This window comes from Adiantum capillus-veneris, chromosome 29 (genome assembly GCF_014529385.1).
Source record: "Adiantum capillus-veneris isolate H3 chromosome 29, ASM1452938v2, whole genome shotgun sequence".
In the NCBI taxonomy this organism is placed as follows: Eukaryota; Viridiplantae; Streptophyta; class Polypodiopsida; order Polypodiales; family Pteridaceae; genus Adiantum; species Adiantum capillus-veneris.
Genome location: NC_140959.1, coordinates 119,988,778 through 120,014,215, shown reverse-complemented (window position 1 = coordinate 120,014,215; position 25,438 = coordinate 119,988,778).

Below are 25,438 nucleotides of genomic sequence, written 5' to 3'. Positions count from 1 at the left end.
GTTTTGTACTTAAATCAAGCACTAAAAATGTACAATCAATGCCAAGCCCAAATTTTAATGCACATTCTCGACCAAGCATCGATTTAGTGTCAATGTAGCTTATGATGAAGCCCACATGCATGCCAAAAAGATTTATCCTTTTAGTGCAAAAACTTCAATCAAGCTAAGCACTAAAAATTCATGTTCAATCATAGTCTCAACCTTTTGAATGCCTCATGCACATAATATCCATGAGTCATCATAATCAATGGCATACAATTGATGGTTATATGCTTGCTCGTATATATCATACATGGCATACATAGGAAAGGGAGACAAAAATCATATGATAAGATAAATTTCATCTTTGCAAAGGCAATCCGCCCAAATTTTTGGATCATTGACTAATACTTTTTCTCAAGAGATCAGTAATTAGTGCATAAAAGAATTTGATATTTGCACCGCCAATCTAGTATAATCCATGAAAAGAACCGCAATCCATGACACAATATATGCACCACTATGCGCTCAATAGCAACTTTTTACATATGAAACAAGAAGAGAGAGAGACGAGGCGTTAGCCAATAGTGAACAATACAAATGAGTGTCTCACTCTCATGCACAACCCTAGCATACACAACAAAAGACTCGCTTAAATCCGACTTTTCTCTTTAATCAACAATCATTGCTCAAAAACTCTGAAATAGTAAGTTTTTTCATACCAAGTGAGTGAGTAGGTCACTACCCGAACCCATTGATTAAGTGAAAATCAAGAAGACTAAAAAACAATTCATGTATTAATTGGCGGGCGTGGAAATCATCTCCATGAGATTTTTACTTTTATTTTTTTTATCTTTCAATTTCCTTGCTTCAAATGAACGTGGCGGCCATTCTGTCAGTTGTCAATCGACGCGACCTGGGAGAGAGAAAGTATGAGTGGGTGTGTATTGTGCTTTGGGACCCAACTGCAAAACGGCGGTCAAGTGGGGTGAATCCCTGCTTGCGGCCATGATGGGATTGTGGAGGTGAGCCAACCTGCAGTAGACAACGACACCTTTTGCAGAAAAGGCAAGGCACAAACTCGCATTAGCTGAGGTCACAAGGTCCAAGTCGACCCGGATAAAACAAGCAGAGTGGCCTACAGCATAGCACGTGGGGTGTGAGTAGCAGCATCGTAAAGGCAAAAGAGCCCGCAATCACAGTTGTGTATGTTGTGACTTGGAGTTTACCAGCGCTATTGTGGCGCCAATCAAGGTAACGGGTAGTGGCACAATAGATGGGTGGGCATTGACTGATGAGAGGGTGTGTGTGTGTGTGTGTGTGTTTGATTCAAGCCGACTGAACCGGGGAAAAGCCGACTAAGCGGATCACGAGGTAGGCCCAAAAATGGGTTTGTGTGTGTGTTTGTGAAGACGCCAAATGTGGTGGGCCAGTAGAAAGCCGCAAAGAAGTGGACATTTTGTGTGTGTGTGTGTGTGTGTGTGTGTGTTGAACGGCTCAGCAGATCGTGAGGCGTGCCACAAATAGGTGTGTTGTTTTGTAGGCAGCACTAGCAGCAGTGATTTTTTTTTTAACTTCAAAAAAAAAAATCTATTAAGGGCTTGTTCCCTTGGTCAAAGATATGCTTTCAAAGAGCCAAAAATGGCACAATACCAATGCTTGCTAACATCATGAATGGACATACTTGTTTAGAAAATCAATGATGTTCGTGCAATTATAATCAAAATTGAAATGTCAAACATTACCGACTTTCATTGATAAAAAATTGCTTAGTTGTGTATTTGTAATTAGAATTGCGTGTTTGATGCTTTCAATCATGTACCATGGCATCCCATAATTCGAATTGAATTCGATTAATTTTAAACTCTAGCCCATCTTGGTTTCTCATGCCATATCATCATGATGGTTTTCATAAGTGCACATGCATGGTGTAAGATTTTGCAAGAAATTGATCAATATATCATCCACTAATCAAATAACCTTAATACATTTGTGCTCACTTAATCAAGGATGCCAAGCAAACCATGCATATTTGAAAATCGGTCAATTATTATGCACATTACCTCTCAAACCTCACTCATATTGCTTCAATTCGATGCACCTTCTTGAACACATTGGAAATCCAAGTGTGCATTCGAAATTGAATCAATTTACAATCAGATGTTGGAAGATGCACACATGCTTAACGAGTAGACAAATCTCCTCATTAACCCAAATCCAATTTGTAAGCAATTAGGCCTATACCTAATGATTGCACACACTTTTCATGCACATTTCGCAATAAAAAATCATTTGGGTGCCCCAATTGATGACCATCAATCATTGAAAATTAAGTGGTCTTGGATGGGCACACACACTCAAATTGCACAATTTTTTTGGCATTTAGGTTTATCCAATGATTGAATTATCCTAACATACACATCAATTACATGATTGCACACTCACATATCATCAATTTTTTCATTTTCTATGCATACACACACTCAAGATTAGGTGCACACACACTTGAATTTTATGGCTGTTTTTTTTCTCTTTGGTGCATTACACACACAATGATTTATATGCACACACATGATTTTTTGTTGCAAATCAAGCTTAATCTTGACACACACATCATACATTACTCAAAATTGACCATCAATTTCATTCCAAAACAATCAAATTAGGTTTTCAAAGTATGTCAATTGATTTACACACCTAATTTTAGCAATGAATTAGCAACACATTGGAATCAAATTAATCACCCAAAAATTGAATGGAGTAGGCCAATGCACTTACAATCGATTGCATCCAAGCTAATCGTTGCTCCATGCGATGATTCCATCATGCACACACATGTGGCTCTTCCAAATTAGCCCAAAAATTGACCATTGAGGCCAAAAATCAAACACTCAAATCATCAAACTAGGCATGGATTAGCACAAAGAACTTGATAAAAGTGCTGATTCCACCTCTTATAAGGGAATTAAACAAACATTACACTTCAAAAGTTAGCAGTTAGGTTAGCAAAGTTAGTCAAAAATTAGTAAAAATTAGCATGAAATTAGTACAATTATCATGGAAATAAAAAAAAATTAGTAAGGGTTAGTATGAAATTAGTGAAATTGGAGGTGGAATTGGGGGTTTAGGATATTCATAACTCAAAAGTTAGCTTCAATTACTTGCACAAACATCATCAAATCAAACCAAAGTTGAGCTACACACACTCAAAACCAATGAAGTTAGTAGTGAAATTACTCATTTTAAACATCCTATACTCACTAGCTTAGGTTATTGATCCCCGTAGCGATGCCAAATGTTGGGAAAAATCGTAGCATGAACTAATCAACCCAGGACCAACAAACTTATCAATCCTAGGATGAGGAACCCGGCTAGGGCATGGAAGCACGAGCATCATCGGATGTATCGAATGAGAGGATTCAAGAGAATGGTCTTCCAATGAAAATAGAGATTAGCCATGAATCACTAACTCTAATCACATCATCAATCAAGCATCACCCATACACATTAAGCCCACCAAAGTCCAACTTATCATAGACTAAAATCTCAAATCACACTCATGACAAGCACACACCAATTTCATTGGTGTTGGCCTTTCCAATCTTCACATGCCAATCAAGGCACTTCATCAAAAGCTACACACACAAGGTGAATGGTGCTAGAGTTTCATTAAACCCATCCACACACAAGAAACAATAGGGCACATACACGAATCACAAGATTAACAACCAGCTTAATCAACCTAATTAGAGATGTTAAATATCAAAAATCGAATGCTCATAGAAGGATAGGAGTGGTAAATAACCAAGAAGTCATAACACACACTTAAATCTAGAATAATGAGAAGGTGAAACTACTTCATGAAATAATGGAATATATAAGAATTAAAACTAATGAAGAAAGTAGACATTAGATTACGAAATGCTTCTCTAATTACAATGGATTAGTACTAGCCTCTTAAGCATGGACATTAAGCTCAAGGCTAGGCCATCCATAGAGTGAACACAAGAGAGAGAGAGAGAGAGAGAGAGAGAGAGAGAGAGAGAGAGTTCTCAAGAATGGATCCTCAAGAATGACTACTCAAGAATGAAGCCTCCTTGCATAAAGGCTTCCTTATAAAGGCTTGCACCACAATCCTTTCTACTATGGGTTTAAGTTTGAGCCCTCTAGCTAGCATATACAACTTGGAACTCTTAATGAGCCCAAAACCTTATACAATATGGATAGGAAATATTGTGTACATCCATAGTACATCCATAGCACATCCCTCGCTTGATGCATAATTGGTGTAGCATGTGTTAGCTGCTGTGAACACCTGTTCACTTCAGAAACATTTCTACAAAAATGCCTTCCATAACTCTAATAATTTATATCTTTACATCAATGTGTTGAGGGATTTGTGCTTGTTGATTGAGGCTATAGATCACCCAAATCAGAGTGTGAATGATGAAGTTATGATCAAAAGAGTGAATTGATGTCTACTAGGTCAAAAAATGGTTGCACTATATATATATATATATATATATATATATATATATATATATATATATATATATATATATATATATATATATATATATATATATATATATATATACATAGAGAGAGAGAGAGAGTATCATAGCTATCTATACTTTCCTTTCAAGATATTGAGAAAAAAAAAATTGCTCATTCTGTCCAAGCATCAACTTGGGGCCGTCTCTTCAATTGCAGTGCCAATTTGTCAGCTACTATGCCACAATGACAACTCGCATGTGTATGCATACATGAGATCTAGGAAAGCTGCTAATCACCCAACATATGGGTGTGTGTATGTGTGTGTGTGTGTGTGTGTGTGTGTGTGTGTGTGTGTGTGTGTGTGTGTGCGTGCGTGTGTGTGTGTGTGTGTGAGAGAGAGAGAGAGAGAGAAAGAGAGGTGGGGGGGAAACAAGGGGAGCATATAAATTTTGAATGTCATAGTTATTGTACTAGAACAATAGCAAAAGGCCTCAAGATCTATGTGGCAAATATTTGTTTCAAGCATACATACGTAAACCGCAACATCAATTTGTGAACTACTATGCCATGATGACAAGTCGTATGTGTATGCACATACGAGCTCTAGGGAAGTTTCTATCCACTCAACACACGGTGATGTGTGTGTGTGTGTGTGTGTGTGTGTGTGTGTGTGAGAGAGAGAGAGAGAGAGAGAGAGAGAGAGAGAGAGAGAGAGAGAGAGAGAGAGAGAGGGAGGGAGAGAGAGTTACATGTCCTTACACAAAGAAGGCTATTTGATAGAATTGCTTAGCCGCTACCTCTCAAGAAAGATCTGTGAAAGCTTAAATAGGGGGAAAAACTTATTTCTTTTGAGGACATGACCGTTTTTTATACATCATCTGTTGATAGTGTCGATTGGTGTATGACCACCTCATTTTTACGTAAGCCATACCTGCAAGTAGACAAAATAGAGATCTTTACATGCAAGGTAAGGCTTCCCTTTAGATTCTCTCTACATATAATCTAGATATGTACACCAAGGTTCTACGTTAATGTGCACAAAATATTCCTCTCTAACATGTCAAGTGAAAAATAGAGTGTCGTGGGGGATCCATTGCACTCTCATTAATGACTATTGCTAGCATGGAATCAACACTACAAACCCTCTTCTCTACCTCTCTTAAGAAATTCCATGACGCCACTTGGTTGACCTCGTTTCATTGATGGTAACATACTTTTCCCTCTTGTCACTCTCCATTTGGCTTGCTGCTTGTCTAGAGGATTTCCCTATCCCTGCCACAAAAGGTGGATCATGCTTGACACCCACCTTGAAACCAACCTTTAGCAATTTCTCTATCTCTTTGGAAGTGATGTTTGTGCCCATGTCCACTTTCCACAAATTTGGGTACTATGGCTTATAGATTATGTTTGGATCCACATGCCATGTGTGTGAAACATGTGATGGAAAAAACACATCATTTGAAGTTTTGACATTCTAGGACCAGGATGTCATCGTTCTGCGAAGAAGAAATGGGCAACTACACTAGTAGATCTTCCTTGTATGTAATAATTACACTTATTTTTTCCATTAATACTTCCTAAACATTGACCTTGGAGTTCAAACGGTTTTATCTAATGGCCCTTATTGTTCAACCAATGGCCTCCTCTTTTACCTGCATAATTTTTCCACTTGCTGTGCCATAATTTTGTGTGGTTTCTTGATGAACTTGGTTGCTCCCTTTTGTGGATCTTTGTTGCCCTTCTCTTGAGGCCTTGTTTTTTTGGATGTGTTGTATGAATCCCTCCAAAACTTGCTCTTCTGGTTGGTTCTTTGGTTGCACGATGTCTACTCTCCATGACATACCTTGGGCAATGTGAGCATTGGTCAATTTTGGTTGCCCTCTCCCTCTTTCGTTGAATGGTCTCCTTATCTCCATGTAGATTTCTTGTTTCCTCATACATAGGTGTACTTGCCACTTCTTCTTGGACCATGCTGGAAACTAGGGATGGGGTTGGTATTGACATGTGGGCTACAAGATCAGTATTTGTTGCACTATTGGTCTCTATATATGCATCTATTTTCTATGATATTTGCTCTTTGATCCATCTTGCGGCATTAAGTACACTCAACTAATAAGAAGTGAATTTTATTTCAAGGCACGTAGATTAACATAAGGCTTTAAAAAAAAAAGAACGATCATCTATTTATTTCCATGAATGCAATTTCAAAGATTGCAATGTTTCATCATGGAACAACTATATTGTGTTTCGTATACAAGTTAAACAACTATGCCATGTCTTGTGTATAAGTTAGAGGCACATTATTGTTTCTCAATTCCAATCATATAAGAATAAAAAGGGAGTTATATTTACTTTAAAGTGTTGGAGTTAGGGTTGCAAGAATGTAGACACATCTTGGAGATGGAGAATAAGCTCAACCCACACAATACAAAGCGTATTACTAAGTGTGCAAATACAGATAAGATAGCCCTAGAGTGATGGGAATACATAGAAAGCATGAGAGAAACCTCTTAAAGAGGGAAAAGAGTTCCACATAGAGTATAGAAAAGTGTCATGCCCTATGGACATGATCAGTCCACAAATGAAAGCAAGCCCAAAGATTTGCAAAAAGCTTTGAACTTCTTACTGGGGAAATTCCTTTGTAAACATACCTACAAGGTTGTCTTGTGTCCATACACAAACCAAGAAGATCTCTCTAGTTGAAAGTCTCTTCATTACATAGTGATAATGCACCTCAATGTGCTTTGTGTGAGAATGAAATGCTAGAAATTTGTGCCTAAGCCCACACCATGGAGCTCTCCCCTTACACTACCTTGTCTAGATTTAGTGTATTTGCCTACTAGACTTGCCTACTTGATTTAGTTGATGCTTTCATTGAATCCAAATGCTACACACTCCCACACACACACCCATGGAGAGGTCTGCAAGACCAAGAGGTGATTTGGGCTGATATTGATGCCTACCATCACTTGCGATGTCATCCAAAGCTTTCCCTAGAAGTCTATATAATGGCTCACTATGTACTAGTGCTCTAGTTCAATATTCAATCCAATTTGTGCCTATTTTCTTTGTGCATTGAGTCTCCTAAGTGTGCGTAGTGTGGCTGCACATGATGCTCTCAACATCATCATGAATGCTAGCCTAATCTATCCATCCTATTCTATGTACCTATCATGTGGTATTATAGCTAAAAAGCTAGATTAAGCTTCAATCTAGCACTAGATCCTACTAATTGTGCACTTGCATTAATTTCCCTAAGCTAGGTCATTCCATGTGTCTCTCTTTCTTGGATGGTCAACATTCATAATTTCTTTGCATTGCACTTAGGTCTTTGCATAATAAAAGATTGGATTTTTTTTTGTGTGTAAGTGAGCATTATGCCCAACTTATGCTTCGGGTTTTTGAGCTTGTCATGACCTCAACCTCTCCTAAACATGTGTCAGAGAATATAATTTTTCCATAGCTTTCATTTGCCTCCATGGATGGCCAATTTGAAGCTCATTTGAGCTTGCCACTCTCGAGCTCATTGTTGTGGTAAAGTAAAAGCCTGTAGAGTTTGGCTTCACCGACAAGAAGGCAAGATTGGCGGGTCAACATAAGGCGTTGACTCTAATTTTGATGGGTGGGGTTGTGAAGTCAATACACCCCCCCCCCCCTCCCCCAATTTTGGGTGGAGCTCTTGCGCAAGTAGGCTCTTCAAAAACTGCCTAAGGCTAGGATGAGTTTGGAAGCGAGATCTCCCACGCCAATTTTGTTGCTTCATTTGGACGTTGCACCCCATCAAAAGCTGCTCATAACACCTTTCAGGCAGTGCTCAAAAAAAACCTAGGTTTAGTGTAATCCCACCTACAAATTTTGAAATTTACCTCTACAGTTTATTTTTTAAGGTGAGAAAACCTACAAAATTTTGAAAAAATTAGTGTAATCTGGTGTAAAAACCTTCAAATTTTGTCAAGTTACCTCTGTTGTTTCACATATGTAGGTTTGCCAAGTTTTTGGAGAAAAGTTTTTTTCGAGCACTACTTTCAGGTTTGTAAGCTCCTGCACACGTGCTCGTGAGTCGTCACCTCAAGCCTCGCATCCCAACGCAAACTCTTCCCCAAAAAACTCTGCTTTATTCTTTGAGCGGGTCCACTGCATGCATTCACATGTGGCCTCATCCTCCGATCGTGCACCAGTCAAAGCACCAAGACAAGGGGGCGCTTCCACAAGGAGATGGCACTTCCAAGCAAACCTCTTTTTCTGCGCTGGAAATAAACACCCTACTTAGAGATCGGACCTTGACAAGTAGCATTCCTATAAACTTGTAGAGCAAGCCTCACAAACTTCCATTTGAGCTCACAACCTCCCATCAATTCTTTTTGTGTGTGCTTTTCTAAATTTCAAAGTAACCCCAATTTTGTAAAAGCCCTACCTTGCCCATTTTTTCGACCTTCAAAAGTCTTTGTGAAGAGGAGCTCCACAAAGTGGAGAGTGACTTCAGAAAGCTATCAACTTGTAAAATTGTCACACGAGAACTAGACACTACCCCAAGTCGGGTAAGACCTTCTTCTCATGCACTTCTACGAGTGCACCATTTCTTGGGGATACACTATGGACAAGGATAATCTCACTATTTTTGACAGCCAAGTATTGCACGCTTGGCATATGAAAACCAAGGGCTATTTAATGAAGAAGAAACTGTGGTCCGTGGTCAAGCCATTGGGAGAGGGAGAGAGAATCAATACTAGAGGGTCTCACGTACAATTCACAACATGTGATGAGCAAGCAATGGGGATCGTTCTCACCACTGTAGGGGATAATTACATCCACTACCTAGATAGATGCACTACTTCATATGATGCATGGGTCATGCTTGAGAGACACTTTGGAGCTATAGCCAAACACTCCAAAATCTCTCTCAAAATGCAGCTCTATGGTCTTACCATGGAACCATGAGAAGATCTTGCTTCTCTTGTCAACCGAATGAAGAGCATATGCATCCATACATAAAATTCCTAGTAGACAATGAAGACCAAGTAGCCGTTCTACTCAAAGCAATACCAGATGCAAAATATGGCAAGATTGTTACTGTGCTCAAGGAAAAGAAGCCCGTACAAAGCCAAGAGGACTTCATCAACTTGCTCCAACAACACGAGAAGAAGATCCGAGATCCAAAATCTTCAGGAGGAGCTTTTTTCACTACATCATCTAGGAACTAAACAAAGCAAAGGCGCAAACATTGCAATCTCACCAATCACACATCCGATAAATTTCACAAAATCAACCCTTGTGTGCGTTGTGGTAAAAATAAGCATGGGTCTAATTGGTGTTTGTACAAAGATAAAGGCAAAGTCAACATCCTTGAAGAATCTAATGACGAAGACAATGGAGCAATTTGCTATGTGGCTGTACTTTGATGCACTCATTTTTTTTCTTTTCCTACACCCTAGTTTCTTACTATTTTCTAGGGGAGAAACTTGTGCCCTACACCTTGTTGACTACCATTCTCAAGGAGAGGGATTTTTGCCTATACCCTATTGCCACTATTCTCTAGGGTAGGCACTCTTTTGTATACCTATCTAGATGGGAGATTTAGATGCCACTAGAAGGTACCTTTGACAATATATGTGCTCAGACTCAAATAGGGGAGGATTGTTAGGAATTTGTGCCTTAGCCCACACCATGGAGCTCTCCCCTTACACTGCCTTGTCTAGATTCATTGTATTTGCCTACTAGACTTGCCTACTTGATTTAGTTGATCACCCCTCAAAAAGCATGTAAATTTGGCAGCAATGATCACCCCTCGTAGGTCATTTGGAGCGCCTTGTAAGAAATTGTATTTCTCTCTCTAGAAACTTTTTATAAAATGCACTTGCACCTTGTGAGTACGTCCAAAAGGACAACCAGACACTCTAAAAAGTAGATTTATATTCCCAATCGTCCTTGAAAACGGTCACTTTTTTATTTAATGCAAGCGTCTTTTTCAGGAGGCAGGTGCGGCGCATTCAATGTAGCTTACGTCATCACTAAAAGTTGAAAAGTCACAAACTGTCAAATAGTGATAGATTTTGAGGCTTTTGACACCACCAATGCGTCCGGAACGCCAAAATACCCTAAAAACGAATGTCTACTTGCCTCATTCCGACAACCGGAGAGGCAAAAAATGTCAAAAAACCCCAAAAAATGGGCTTTTTACTTAAGGCGCGCGAGGAGGCATTTCTAAATTCTAGAATGCCCCTCTGCGCGCCGTTAGTACAAAGCTCCTTTTAGTGATTTTTGGACACTTATATTTTCTAAAAGCCCCTTTTTAGAGGTTTTTGGACATTTTCCTCTCAAAAAGCTCCCTAAAAAGAGGAAAAAAGGGCTTTTTACTAACGGCGCGCGAGGAGGCATTCCAAAATTCTAGAATGCCCCTCTGCGCGTCGTTAGTACAAAGCTCCTTTTAGTGATTTTTGGACACTTATCTTTCCAGAAAGCCCCCTTTTAGAGGTTTTTGGACATTTTCCTCTCAAAAAGCTCCCTAAAAAGAGAAAAAAGGGGCTTTTTACTAACGGCGCGCGAGGAGGCATTACAAAATTTTGGAATGGCCCCTCGCGCGCCGTTAGTAGAATGCTCCTTTAGGGCTCTTTGACATTTTTTTGCCTCTTTGGATGTCTGAGCGAGGCAATTGGACATTCATTTCTAGGAGATATGTGCGTTCCGGACGCATTGACAATATCAAAAGTTTCAAAATCTTCCACCACTTGATAGTTTTGTGACTTTTTGAGTTCTAGTGATGACGTAGCCCGTATCAAATGCACCGCATCTACCTTCTGAAAAAGGTGCTCGCATTAAATGAAAGAGAGTGCTCGTCTTCAAGGACCACTAGATTATTAAATGAGGAGAGGGACACCTTTTATATTTTTGTTAATGTCAATCTATTTTTCTACGTAACGTAGGCTCTTCTCTCATTGGAGGAGCTTATTTTCCTCTCTCTTCCAAAAGGCCCTCCAAAAGACCTCCGAAATCTCCTAATGCAACCCAAGATGTGTAGTTCCACTCAAATAGCATAATATGCTCTTAGCTGCTTACCAATGCTTAAACCTTAGGCTGCATAAATTTGCTCACTTGTGAGACTGCGGATAGAATATATGGTCTTGTAATGCATACTGTTTGAGGACAGATTGAACGGGTGCCCAATTGATCGGACACATAGCCGAACACCACATTTGTAGTTTATTATTTTACCGAGCTAGTGTAGTAATACTCTGTGTAATATTGATTCCAGAGTAGTGGGTCAATCTCCTGAGTTATAATGATGTAATATTTGTAAAGGTCCATGTGAACCGGCCACTGGCCATTTAGAATGCCCTAGGTATAAATGTCAATAACCTTAATGTGAAAGGAGGCTTATCTTTAGAGAAGAAGGAGCTCCAAACTTGTAATCATCGCAGCTAATGATTTGGTAATCCGTTTCCAATTCAGAAACTTGCATTGTGTTCCTCTCTCTTTGCTCTTTAATTCAAGTGTAAGAATTGTCAGTTTTGTTGAGGTTCGTAACTACATGTTTGTGAGATGTAAATGCAGATTGAGTGCTTAAATCATTGTTTATAGTCGTTTTGACCATAGGAGAGTGTTCCTAGACCATAGGGTGACCTTTTTGGATAGTTTTGGTGCAGTTTTCAGGACCTTTTTCATGATGGATCGTGATTTTGGTACCTTGTTGGATTGCGATCAGACTTGCTAGGATAGTGTCCCTCGGTGTCTAGACCTCCTCCTAAAGTTTTGTTGCATTTTGAGTCCGTTCGAGTGCCAAAATGGTGTGATGACCTAAAGCTATGAGAAAGGACATAGGCGGATTTTCCTAATCATTGAGTGTTGGTTTGCTTGTAGAGTTGTTGTGTTTGCTTGTTTAGGTTCACTTCTTGAGATTGACAATCTCAAAGAGTCTCTGTGCCCCATTTGAGTCACTCTCCCTGAGTATTGACATTATATTAGTGCCATAAGGCTATGCTGCAGACATCCATCGCGACGACCCGCTAACACATACATAAATGAGGCAACCAATAACTATTTGGTAAAGGGTAACATCTAGCATAATAAGCATGATGAGAACCCAAACAAGTATGACCAGGCAAAGGTGAATCAAATTTACTATCACAAAAAGTATGCACCAGTAGTTTTGGCATACCTCCACCTTCCTCATTTTCAGCCTGTTCATCAAGTGCATCATTTTACATCTACATTAGAGATAGGCTGATCTATGACATCACTTGAAGCCTCCATAGGCTGATTATTTGCTTCATTTGGACTTATATTTGTATTTCCACCATTGAAAAGAGGCAACAAGGTATCAAAAATGTCATGTGAGCTTACACCTATCTCTTAAGTACATGACAACAAGGGCTAAACAAATTCTTCCACAAAAACAACCCTCAAAAAATCAAGATATGTTTTGACTATGGTTGATACTACCTATAACCCTTGATTTTTACATTGTAACCAATAAAAATGCATTTTGACAGCCTTATCATCCAATTTTCCATGTTGTTGTTGCGGCACTAGAGCATAAGCCAATAAAACAAAAACACGCAAGTAACCAATGTATGGCTTCTTATCTTTCCATGTGTCATATGAGGTCATAGGCTACAAAGCTTTGATGGGACACCTGTTAAGTATGAAGTTAGCACACGTGACAACCTCTAGCCAAAATGTATGGCTTCTTATCATGCCATGTCTCATTTGAATTCATAGACTACAAAGCTTTGGTGGGACACCTTTTAAGTATGAAGGTAGCACAAAAGACAACCTCTAGCCAAAAATCATGTGTTGAAGCGTGGCTTTTGACCATACACCATGTTGTCTCCACTTGTGACCTATTTTTCCTCTCAGAAACACCATTTTTTAAAAGCTTTATAAGGCACTATAAATTGGTTTTGTTCCTATGACTAGCCAAAGATGCATCTAATTCTTTTGACATATACTCTCCCTCGGATCAAAATGGAGGGTACCTACAATAGAAGTGGATGCATTTTCAGTCAATAGAAAAAACTATTTGAAGCACATAAACACATATCCATGTACATCATGAGTAATTACCAATGAAAGACATGAAGTACAAATTGATATTGAAAGGAGTGTGCATAGCATCTTTCAAAAACTTAGAACACTCAATTTTTCCCAAAATACAACCTTCACAATCATGTTTAGATGGTGTCTCCAAAGAGGTCAATGAGGACATCATATGAGATTTTTTCAAGCTCATCAAACTGGAAAAATTCAAATGTCCAAAATGTGCATGCCATAGTTTAGTATTTGAAACAACTTTAGAATCAGGAACTACATTTGCAATGTTTTTCACACACTTGTCATAAGAATTGATTTTGTACAACCCATGAGACAAGGTACTTGATGCCACAATAGTATCACCTGAAGTAAGGTCATGAATATTGCATCTATCATCCACAAACTTTACAACAAGACTAATTTTTTTTAATGCAGAAACAAACAATAGATTCTTCTTGATCTTAGGCATAAAAAGTACATCAAAAAGTGTGAAGGAAATACCATTAATTGTTCTGATTATAATCTTTCCAACCCTCTAAAATGTATGAGAGGCATTGTTGGCACAAGTGATAGTATTCCCATTGGGGACATCATCAGCAAGAGAAGTGAAAAAGTCACAATGACATGCATTTCTTTGTAGCACCACTATAATATACAACACATGTGAATCTATAGCCTCAATCCTGCATGAATTATCGATAAAAGGTTCATATTGAGATTGCACACTACAAGCCCATTTTGCATCAAGAACAAAATTTACATATTTAGTAATGGCTCCATTTGAAGAAGATTCATTTTCTTTCTTATGTGCCTCTTTAGCCTTTGTGACTTACGGCATTGCTATATCAAATGATCGTTAGCTCTCCAATAGCTATAATGAAAAAATTTCTTTCCTTTCTTACCAGATTTAGCAAATGCATTGCTGTTATGGGAGGCATTTATCGCAAAGGGTTTTCTACCTGAATAAGGAACATTGGAAGAATTAGAATCATTGTCATTGCTACCTCTTATTTTTGCCACAAAAAAATCATGATCAGTAGCACCTTGCTTAGCCCTGTTTTTCCTTGACATATCCTCTTGTAACAAAAAAAATGACCAGCCCACCATCAAACTTGTTGGGGTATAAAGCCCAATGTGGTCGCCCATGTAAGTGGGCGGGCCGCCAGGTATGTACACATATTCTTTTGTAAAAACCTAATAAGAACTCACTATGCTCTACACATTACAGTAGAGAGAGTTCACCATATCGTCATGCACTTCTTCTCGCACTCTCTCTCGCGTCGCACTTCCGCTCATACTCCTTCAAAACTTTATAGCATTGTCCTTGCCATGTGCAACAAGCCTAAAAGTTGAAGCAAAAGTCAGATACAAATGTAGTAATGCATCTTGCACAGTTGGCACAAGTGAATGGTTGGGAATGACTTCACTTGAAGCAATAAGTTGCTTCACAATATATTTGATTTTAGCAAGAAAAAGTTTGATTTTATCTTCCTCATGCATGATCTTTGAATCTAGCTATTCATGTAGATATGCTATTTTTGCCTCATTGAGACCTACATACAATCCACTAGAACGTCCCCAAGCATGTTTTGTTGTTTTTATTGAATAAATGTGAGGAGTAGTGGTACACTTGACAAACACTACAATCAATGCATGTACCTACACATCTCTACTATCCCAACGAGCCTATTCAGATAGAGGTAAAACAACATGGTAGTATGAGTAGCATTACTAGAACTTGCAACATCCTCCACAAAACTTGGGGGTACATCAAAACCTTTAACAATGTTCCACACACCCTTGGAAACAAGTGCATGTTGCATCATGTAAACCCAGATAGTTGTCTCAATCCAATTTTTCATCAAAAAACAACACCTTGAAAATGGCATTGCTCTCAGCCATAGTGAAAGCCCGTCCCGTGGGGGAGACACCTTAAAATATGTTACTCTAGCATGTGAGATTATTAAAAGGCTTTCTTAATTTCACAAAAGTTATAGACTTACATCAATAGAAGGGGTTGTTTAAGTGTTGTTTGAACACACGTGCTATAGAGGTTTTTCTAGTAGTGGAGGCGTAGGGAGTGAAAGAGTAAACCTCATATAGAAAATGCCCAAATTGAGTAGAAACTGAAGGGAGGTTTGGGCTATATAGCACATACCACAATAGACCTTCAAAGACTTGTTAATTTGTAGTGGATGAGATTATGCACAAAAGGATCAAATTTCGTGTGTAGTAGTTGTTGTAGTAGTGGATACAAAGGCCAAAACAAGCCTAAATCAAAATTTTGAGCACACCTAGCTCAATGAGCTTTCCCAAAGTATTTATCAACTTCTTGTTGCTCACCAATGCTCACTCAAATTTGAATAGGGGATTCTGGCAACGATGGTAACTATGCTCGAGGGGATGCAACCTATGCTGATACCAATTGTTGGAGTTATAGTTGTGAGAATGTAGACACAACTTGGAGACAGAGAAGAAGTTCAAGGCACATATTAGATAGTGTATTACTAAGTGTGAAAATACAAGATAAGATAGCCCTAGAGTGATGGGCATATATACAAAGTATGGGACAAAAACCTCCTAATGAGGGCTCCAGTGGTTCTAAGTGTCACATCACTAACATACACATGGCAACATGTAACAACCATAAATAAGGAGCTTCTTAAAATTTAGTGCTTGTCCTTTCTATAGAGAGTGAATTCTGTGATGGATAGAGATTTTTCCAATGCAACGTGACATGTAATGACTCCTATTTTAGAAAAAGAGACTTTGGGATAGTAGGAGAACATGTGAGTTTAATTGGTAGACTAATTTCAAGGACTCGTAATCCACAAAACTTAGCTTGGTGATAAGTCTCTTTTGACATGTTGTTTTAATGGTTAAATAAGCCATTGCAAAGAATTGACTCACTTATTGCCTATCGAACTATTAATCAATTAAAATCAAGATAGATAATCAAGCCTCTAAAGCTACATATCATATGCTTCACAGTGGTGCCTTCTTATTTAACTCCACATTATTTAGCAAGGTAACTTTAAGATTTAGGAGAAAGCTCTAGCAAAGGATTTTCCTACCCAAGCTTGGATCTCAGATGTAAAAGCATTCCCAAGTATTCATCATGAAATATACAAACATGGATCTCAAATGTGAAGCATTCCCAAGTATTCATAAAATATACAAAGGAAGAAGCTAGCAGTCTCAAGTATTCATCATGATATACAAAGGAAGAATCTAGTAAATGAAAGAAGCAAAGAAGTGCTCTCTACAATGGAATTTCTCAACCATGAAAGTAACACCAGTAAAAAAAACTTAGGATTCCATCATAGATCTAGGAGCCAAAATTGACAAGGTGGAGATTCTTGGTATGATGTGGGCTACATTATAGGACGGGGCTAGGAAGGTCTTCTAATCGGGTTTGTATTGGTGGATGGAATGGTTTTCAACATTGGATCTAGTCTTGTTACTATTCCGATCAACTTAGGAGCCAAAATTGACAAGGTGAAGATTCTTGGTATGATGTGGGCTACATTATAGGAGGGGGCTAGGAAGATCTTCTAATCAGGTTTGTATTGGATGGAATGGGTCTAAGACACCACCAAATTGTATGGTTTTCAACGTTGGAGCTGGTCTTGTTACTATTCCGCTCAACTTTGGGACTTATTTTGAGGCGTGCTTTGAGTGCAACAAATTTGGGCACTTTGCCAAGAATTAGCCCCATGGGACTAAAGAAAACTCCCAGCCTACATCCTAGGCCCCCAATTTAGGGAATGTTAATCATGTCCATATCAAAGGAAGAGGGTGAGAAACATGTAAAGGGCTGCGAAGGGTCAAGATTAGGGGAGGAAAAAGTAGCTAGGATTTGTGACAATGAAGTCACCAAACTGCAAGAAAAGATGGTCGAGGTGCAAAGCTTCTCAATACAATGCCCAAAACACCTCTGTAAAGTTAATCCGTTTGTCTTTCCTACAACGACACCTAAGCTTCTGACAGTAGCAACTATGTCGGCTGTGACGATCTCAGGACTGAAAAGGGCCAAAAGAGTGAAGGCAGTAGCAAGGGAATTCATGGCACTGGAGAATAGAAAATTCTTGAAAGAGATAGTCTGCTCCACACCTCCCATCCAACTAAAAGTGGAGATTGATGCCATCTCGCTTCACAACCCCTTTGAGGTGCTTCAAGAGAAGAAATCTTTTGACCCTAACGAACTTCCAGGTTCTTCTAGGGACACAAATGCAGGGACCAAGGAGGGATCAGATGTTGAAGAGTTTGTCCCCCTCTTCCAATGATGGAAGCCCTTGCTATTCAGTCATGGACCGTGAAAGGATTGAAGACCAGAAACAAGCATGCCCTCTTCTTGGAGGAAGTTAGAAAGGAGAAGGAAGTTAATTGTTGGGCCATTCAAGAACATCATATTGATGCTCGCAACAAAATAAAACAGGCATTACAAAAGAAGTTGGTGTTCTATGGAGAGGGAGTGGATGGGTTCAGTGAAGTCCTCTCTATTGTGGAAAAGGACTTGGAGCCCAAAGTTGTCCTTAATCACCCCTTTGAGAGAGCCCTAGGAGTGAGAATTATGTGGGCAAATCATCCTATCACTATTGTCAACATTTATGGCCCTTCCAATGCAAAGGATAGAGCCAAATTGTGGATGCACCTTAGGGTTTCCCCTGTTGAAGGAGAAAGTGGCTTCTGACTAGGGACTTTAATATGGTGGAGAAGAGCAAGGATAGAATAGGAACAACAAACAGTCTGTTGGCAGGCTCTAAAAAAACTAAATGACTTGGTCTCTGTGAGAAATGGGCTTTGATGGACCTATGGGAGGTGGGCCCCAAGAAGAACATGTCGGGCATCATGTACAAAAGACTTTAGTATGTATGCACAACTTCCTATCTTGACAGGTGATAATGCTCTCACTAACCTGATTAGATCCTGTTGCTACTTGAAATGAAGGTGGTACTAACAAAGAGTATGTTGGACCATATACCGTAACACTTGGAACTTAGGAAAGGCAACAAGATGGGTCAAAAGACCCCCAAGGGGAGTAAGAAGTTTCTTGTTACAAGGGCACACCTATTGAAGGACCCTTTATTTAGAAGTCTTACCAAGAAAGTTTTGAGAAAACTTAATAAACATGTTAATCTTGAAAGACCTAAATATTGGGACCTCTTTGCTCAAAGTATCCAAAAAGCGATCAAAAACCCAGGCTCTTGGATGAAAAAGGCTCGGAGGAGCATTGGAAGCAGCTTCAAGAGGAGGATGCTAATCTGACCTCCAAAAAAACTTCTGGTATGGGCTCCGAAGAAAAACACAGAAGGTGGCTGGAAGAAAACGCCAACTTGGCTTAGCAACAACTTGAGGAGGTCAAGAGTGCAAGATTGATATCCCAAGAGACCTTCCTCCAGCCAGAGGCCGCTAATCAAGCACATTTTTTTAGGGCCGTGAAAATCAAGAAAAGTCGCGGTTCCATCCACTTGCTCACACATGACAATGGGAATGCTACACAAGACCAAGACAAAATGAATAGGTTGATGCTCAATCACATTGGCGAACCAGAGACAAGCTCTCAAGAGGCGGATGAAGTAAGAGCGACCTTGCTCAAGAGTGTCAATAGTAAAGTCTCCCAGCTTGGAGCCAATCGGCTTGAGATGGCCTTCTTTGAAGATGAATGCTCGCTTTTTCTACAAACTCTTGGCAAGGAGAAATCCCTTGGTTGGGATGGTTTAACCACTGCATGCTTTAGGGAGTTCTGGGAGGACCTCATTTTCCCAGTCACGTGTATGGCTAACTAGGCTCTGGTCAAGGGGTCCTTGGATCTCAATGTCATTGAGAAAAGAGGGCTGATCAAGCCTATCCTAAACAGGTTTTTTGCTCACAGCTTAAGCATTGGCATCCCATAACTATGATTTGTTAGTTGCATACAAACTCATTGCCAAGGCAATCGGTCTTCGAATGGCACCCCTCCTTGACAGAGTCATCTCCCCTCATTAGCACAGGTTTATCAAAGGAAGGCCAATTTATGACAACATATCGACAACAATGGTTGGCATTGAGTACGTGGCCTACACAAAATAGGAGTGCATATGGACAAGTCTTATGATAGGATTGTGTGGTCCTTCATTAAAGATGTGATGAAATTTGGATTTCTCAACCCCGTTGTTCATGTTGAGGCCATGTGGGCCAAGTTTCTGGTCTTAATTGCAAATCAAGACCAGGCTTGGGCTATCAAGACCAAGGATTTGATTGACAAGGTGAAACTTTTCTATGAAGGTGGTTGGTGGAAAGGGATCAAGGTGCATGAAAACCTTCTAGCCCCTGGGTGGGCTAGCTTGAGATTGAGTGGTATCATGGGAGAGTTGGTGCAAAAATGCAATAGAGCAACAGGGGCACTGGAATGGGGTGAAGTTACCAGATACTTCCATAATTTCATCTCGCACTAGTCCCCTTGACTGTCTAAAGCTGCTAGGGTTTTCTTGAACCCTTATTGGAGCAAAATCTCAAGAAGGATGAACAATAAAGGACTTCAACGGTTGAGCCACTTCTGGGATAGTAATAGCAAGTGCTAGAAAGCCTCTGACCAAGTGGTTTCCCAGTGTCAACTGAATGGCACTGAGCAACTACTTGTCAATAGGGTTGTAGAAGGCTTGGATCATGTTCTCATGCCGATTTTTGAATCTACTTTTGAGTGGAAAACTTGTAAATGGCCCATGAGTAGACGATTTTCTAAACCTCATGCCAAGGGCATTTACCAAATGTTAATCCCTGAGGCTGATTGGTACACCCCTTTGAACAAGCACTGGAAGAAGCAATGGTCAGAGGCTCGATGGATAGAGGTCATGAAGAACATCTGGAATCCGCACTGGCCTCAGTTTATGAAGATATTTTTGTGGAAGGTACTCTGAGGGGCCTTGCCGACAAGCGTCAAGATTCAAGCGCGTGGTATAAGACCTGACAGTTGTTCCGGGTGCAAATTAGCTAGCGAAGATCTCTGCCACCTTTTCATGGAATGCGTGGCGATTAGAGGCCTTGCAGGAAAGATGTGCAATGGATACAAAGGACGTGGAAGATTGGGTATTTGAAGAAGGATTTGTGCCTTGCTGGAAAACAGTTTCAAAGTTTTGCAATACTTGTTTGTACTCAAATTGTAAGATATTGCTTCTTCAATAATATCTGGAAGGCTAGGAACTGTCGTGTCTTTGATAACGACCTCTCGGTGGCTAGCTTCTCAGATATTGTACAAGAAAGCAAGGAGTTAATATATGTGGTAAGTAAAAGGTATAGCTTGGATGATTGTCTTAGGGCATCCCTCGCCATGCGGTTGTACCTTGCGCAATAGTTAGCTCCTAGGTGCTTGTGACTAAGATTGGATGTAACCCTCTATCTCTCAAATCTCGGCCTGAGCTTGAGGCTGATTTGTAATCTATTGGTTTTGCAAAAAAAAACAAAAGAGAATCCCTTGCTTTGTATTTCCTCAAAATAGCCTAGTGCTTCTTGGCTATGCCCATCTTAAGCAAAAAACAAACAATCAAACTAAATCAAGACACCATTTTCATGTCGACCAAGGCTCCGCAAGAAAGTTGCTAAAGCTTTGTTAAAAGCGCTACCCATGTTCTAAGGTGGAGTGTGAACCTTCTATCTTGTCATAAAAACTAATATCTAACCAACCCAAATAATTTTCTCATATTAAACTGATCACTTAATGTGGGAGAATAAACGGGAACAAGGGTTAAGATATTGAGATGTGCTTATAGATCTATCTCAACACGGGGCCAATAGAAAAGGGTCCCAAAGGAGAAATGGTCTAAAGAGAAAGGCTAACCAATGGAGCATAAGACCTTAGGGTTAGCTTCATTGAAGACCTCCAATAATGTGTATGAGGTGCTTGATGATTGAGGTGCTTGAAATGCTTGAGTTGCTTGATGATTGAGATGCTTGAGGTGCTTGACATGCTTGAGATGCTAGGGTTGTACTTGAGGTGGGAACCCAGCCCAAGCTTAAAGTGCTTAAGGGTCAAGCTTGTGGTGGGAACTAGGCCTATGCATGAGGGGCTTGAGGTGTCAAAAAGTCAAATATTCAATCCCTAAAAGGAGGGGGCGAGCCCTACATGAGGGGGGATGAGAGAGAACACCCACACACTCACACAAGGCATGCATGGTACAAAAGAAAGCAAAAGGGACACTTGTCAAGTTCCTCCTCATGTTGCCCTCATGGTGTGCCTGAAGCCTATTGGTTGGTCACCCAAGGGGTTCAATGATAATTTAGGAGATTTAATTAATTGATTTTGAATTTACCAAGTCCTCTCTCTCCAAGGGGAAAGGGGGAAACTTGTCCCAAAGCTACACTTGCTATGATTGGATACGCCTGGAGGGGTCCAATGAGCTTCAAGCATGAGCTACAAGGGGGGTCGACCCAACAAATCTAGGGGGTTTCTTAGGGGGTATACTCGCCCACACACACTCACAAACACTCTTATGGTGTGCTATGCAAGGTGCAAGAGCTCCATCTCCTTCTCCAAGCTCCTTGAGAAGTTACCAACACTCTTGGCTATGGAATGAAAATCCAACCAAGAGCTATGATTCAATGCTTAAGCTTGCCATCTTCTCCATCTTCTTATTACTATGCTATTATGTATGCTAAGCAAAAAATGATGATAAGTGAGGAACTATTTCTTTCTCCTATGTAATACTTCTTCTTCCTCTTCCCTACCCTCATTCCCTGCTAGCTCTCTCCACCTTCGAAGGTGTTTGAGGTCTTGGGACTGAGGCTTGGGATAGTCAATGCTTTCCAAAAGTTTATGTTATGATTATTTCAAGAAGGCTAATGGTTTATTGCAAGTAGATTAATTACTTCATGCAAGTAGATTAATTGTATTGCAAGGTAGATTAATTGTTTCTTTAAACACAAGTTGATGCATAAAAGTTCACATCTTCATGCACCCAAATGATTTAGGGAACACAAGGATTGATAATGCTCACAAGTTCTTGATTGTTTTCAAGCTAAGATTAAGCAAAAGCTTGGTGTATAAAGCTTCCATCTTCATACCGCCAAAGAGGTCTCAAGGAACACAAAGATTGTATTGTACCAAGTCTCTCTTAATGACAGAATCTATAATACAAATGCCTTTTGGAGGGGGGACCGGCTCCACATAAATCCGGTCCTCAACTATTGTCATATTCTCTAAACTCTCTCTCTTGCAAAAGTATTGCTCATGCCTAGTTAATTAAGTGTTATGATTAAGTTGCTACTACCAATTAAGTTCACCCTCTATGCTCTCAAAGTTGCTCACTCTAATTCTCTTAATTCCGCTATTCTCTAAGTTCAAATGCCATTTCCATTACATATCCTTTGTTGGGTGCAATGCCATATCTTTCCTCATTTTATCAAAATAAATTTGGCCTTATCCTTTAAACTTGGAGGCAATGCATGGGGGAAAAATCTCCTAGTGAGAGAAAAAGTGCCCCGGTGGTCCTAAGTGCGCTCACACACATCACAACCACATATATGGTAATAACAAAATTGGTGTGCCTATCATGTTAGCAAAATGAGCATGCCAACTACGATGCCAAAATGAGCACGCCTATTTTGATAAAAGATGAGCTCATTGACTAAGGGTACCGGGACGCAAGGGAGTATGCACTATGGCATCGGAGTTCATACACAGGTGGAGCCACCGGCTCCAAGACATGGGTAGAGCATTTTCAAGGGAAAAACATGCCTAGAAGTGTAAAGCTAGGGGAAGAAAACTTCCACATAGGAGCGGATCCCTTCAACACTCTCACCCTAGCTGCAAGCAATCAATTACTGATGCCATGCACTCTGTGCAAAGCCTATTGCACTGAAGTCACCCTCAAACCCTGAGCTAAACACCATCTAACCCTAGACCTCTCAAATTTTAGTTCATCTCATGAGCCAACACACTACTCCTATCTAATGGGACATATGGCCCTGTAAAAGACTAGGTGAGAAAGTGCAAGAGGAGGCCCATTCCATATACTTGAAGATGGAAGAGACCAAAGGCCTTTATAATCAGCTAGTAGCTCCACAAGATCAGTGTAATTAATTTCATTGTGAGGATAACATAGCTTTGTGGTGAAGATAACCACTCCATAGAAGACTAGAACCATTTATCAATCAAAACAATCTATGTATAGATGAAAAGAGGGTTACGTCTCAAACTCTCTTTTGTTCATTCAAGTGAAGTAGTAGTTTGTAGGGTTTACAAAATAGTTAACACTAGTGTGTACAAAGAGTTGTCTCACCTTAGCCTAGGGTAGGTTGAAAATCCTAGTTAGCTGGTTTCAAGAGAAAGGCAAACAAATAGAAAATTTGGCCATTTAAGAAAAAACTTTTCTTGCTCACTACTTCACTGTTGTTCATAATAAATCAACACTAAGTTAACTCCAAATATAAATAGACTTCCCCTCAAAATCTGAACAATGAAATTTTCTTTTCATGCATGTTACCGATTATTATGAAAACAGGGTTGATGATTCACTGGAGAAGAATTATCCATGCACGTATGTATGTAATTGAAACATTATTACTATGGTATGAGACCTATAGAACATGATTCATAAAAACCGTTCTTTAAGCTTGGTTGTAACGGGTTTGTTTTTTAATAAAAGAGTTATTGCATAATTACATTGGTAGCTTAATTACACTAGCTAACTATACCAATCTTAGTGTCCACATATCCTAGATAGTGTAAATTCTTGGTTGATATTGAAGAGTCATATTGGTAGCTTAATTACACTAGCTAACTATACCAATCTTACTGTCCACATATCCTAGATAGTGTAAATTCTTGGTTGATATTGAAAAGTCTTGATTATTTGATTATGACTTCATTGGACCTTGAGGTTTGAGGGTAGATTTAGGGCATTTAGTTATTAATCCTTGTGAATACCTTAGAGTTTTGTATAAATTCCACTTCCCTATCTAGCATGCCCTTTAAAGAAGATTGGAAAAAAACTTCTTTTAGAGTAGTGACTAGTCTATATTAATAGCCAGTAGGTTTGCAAATATTCAAGCTATGACGAGGTATTAATGCAAATAATACATTTCCTTTGGAGCACACCTTACAATATCCCCTTTATCACGCATGATCAAAACCTAATAAAAAACCCCGTTACACTTATTGTGGATTGAAATAAAACTATCCCTCTTTCATCATACACATAAAACGTTTTTTTTAAAACTGAATGAAAACTCCCTTTTGTAAGTGAAAATCAAATTATAATGTGGGCCACCTCTCCTTAGTACTAAGGGGCACAAGTAATTTAATGAAGCTCAAGCGGTGGGATCTACGGTAGTGAAACTAAGACACGAAGATCAGGACGCGCGCAGTCGTAAGATGGCCAGAGTAAAGTAGGACACGAGAAAGTAAATTTGGACAAGCAGGGAGCATGTCCAAGTTTATCTATCATTTTATGGTTTGCCCACATATCAACGTGCCTGTCGCGGGCGTAGCGGTTAGTGCATTGGGCTCTCACGACGGTGGCGAGTGTTCGAGTCCCCGTGCCTGCGACGACGCCCATTTTTTTGACCCTCCATTCGCCTCGAGATTCCCCCTTTCGACCCCCACCGCGGATCCCATCTCTCTCCATCCGTGCCCTTTAGTGTTGAGGGCCACCTCTTGAGCATGCATGATGAGTGCGTGATAAAGCTACGTACCTACAAGGTGTACTACCCAGGTATATCTCACAGCTTATCACATATAAAAAATGAGCAGTTCAATCTTGTATTTTACTCTAGACATTTTGATGAGCAAGATCAATTTGATAGTACATCCTCTCTACCTTCCTCCATCAGAAATTAATTATTCCACACTCCCATACAACATCGTAGAGAGAGTCTCTCATTTTCCTTCTTTAAGTAAACCCTTTTACAACTGCTAAAATAAGGATTTAAAAAAAGAGACCTTTAAACAAAAATGCTA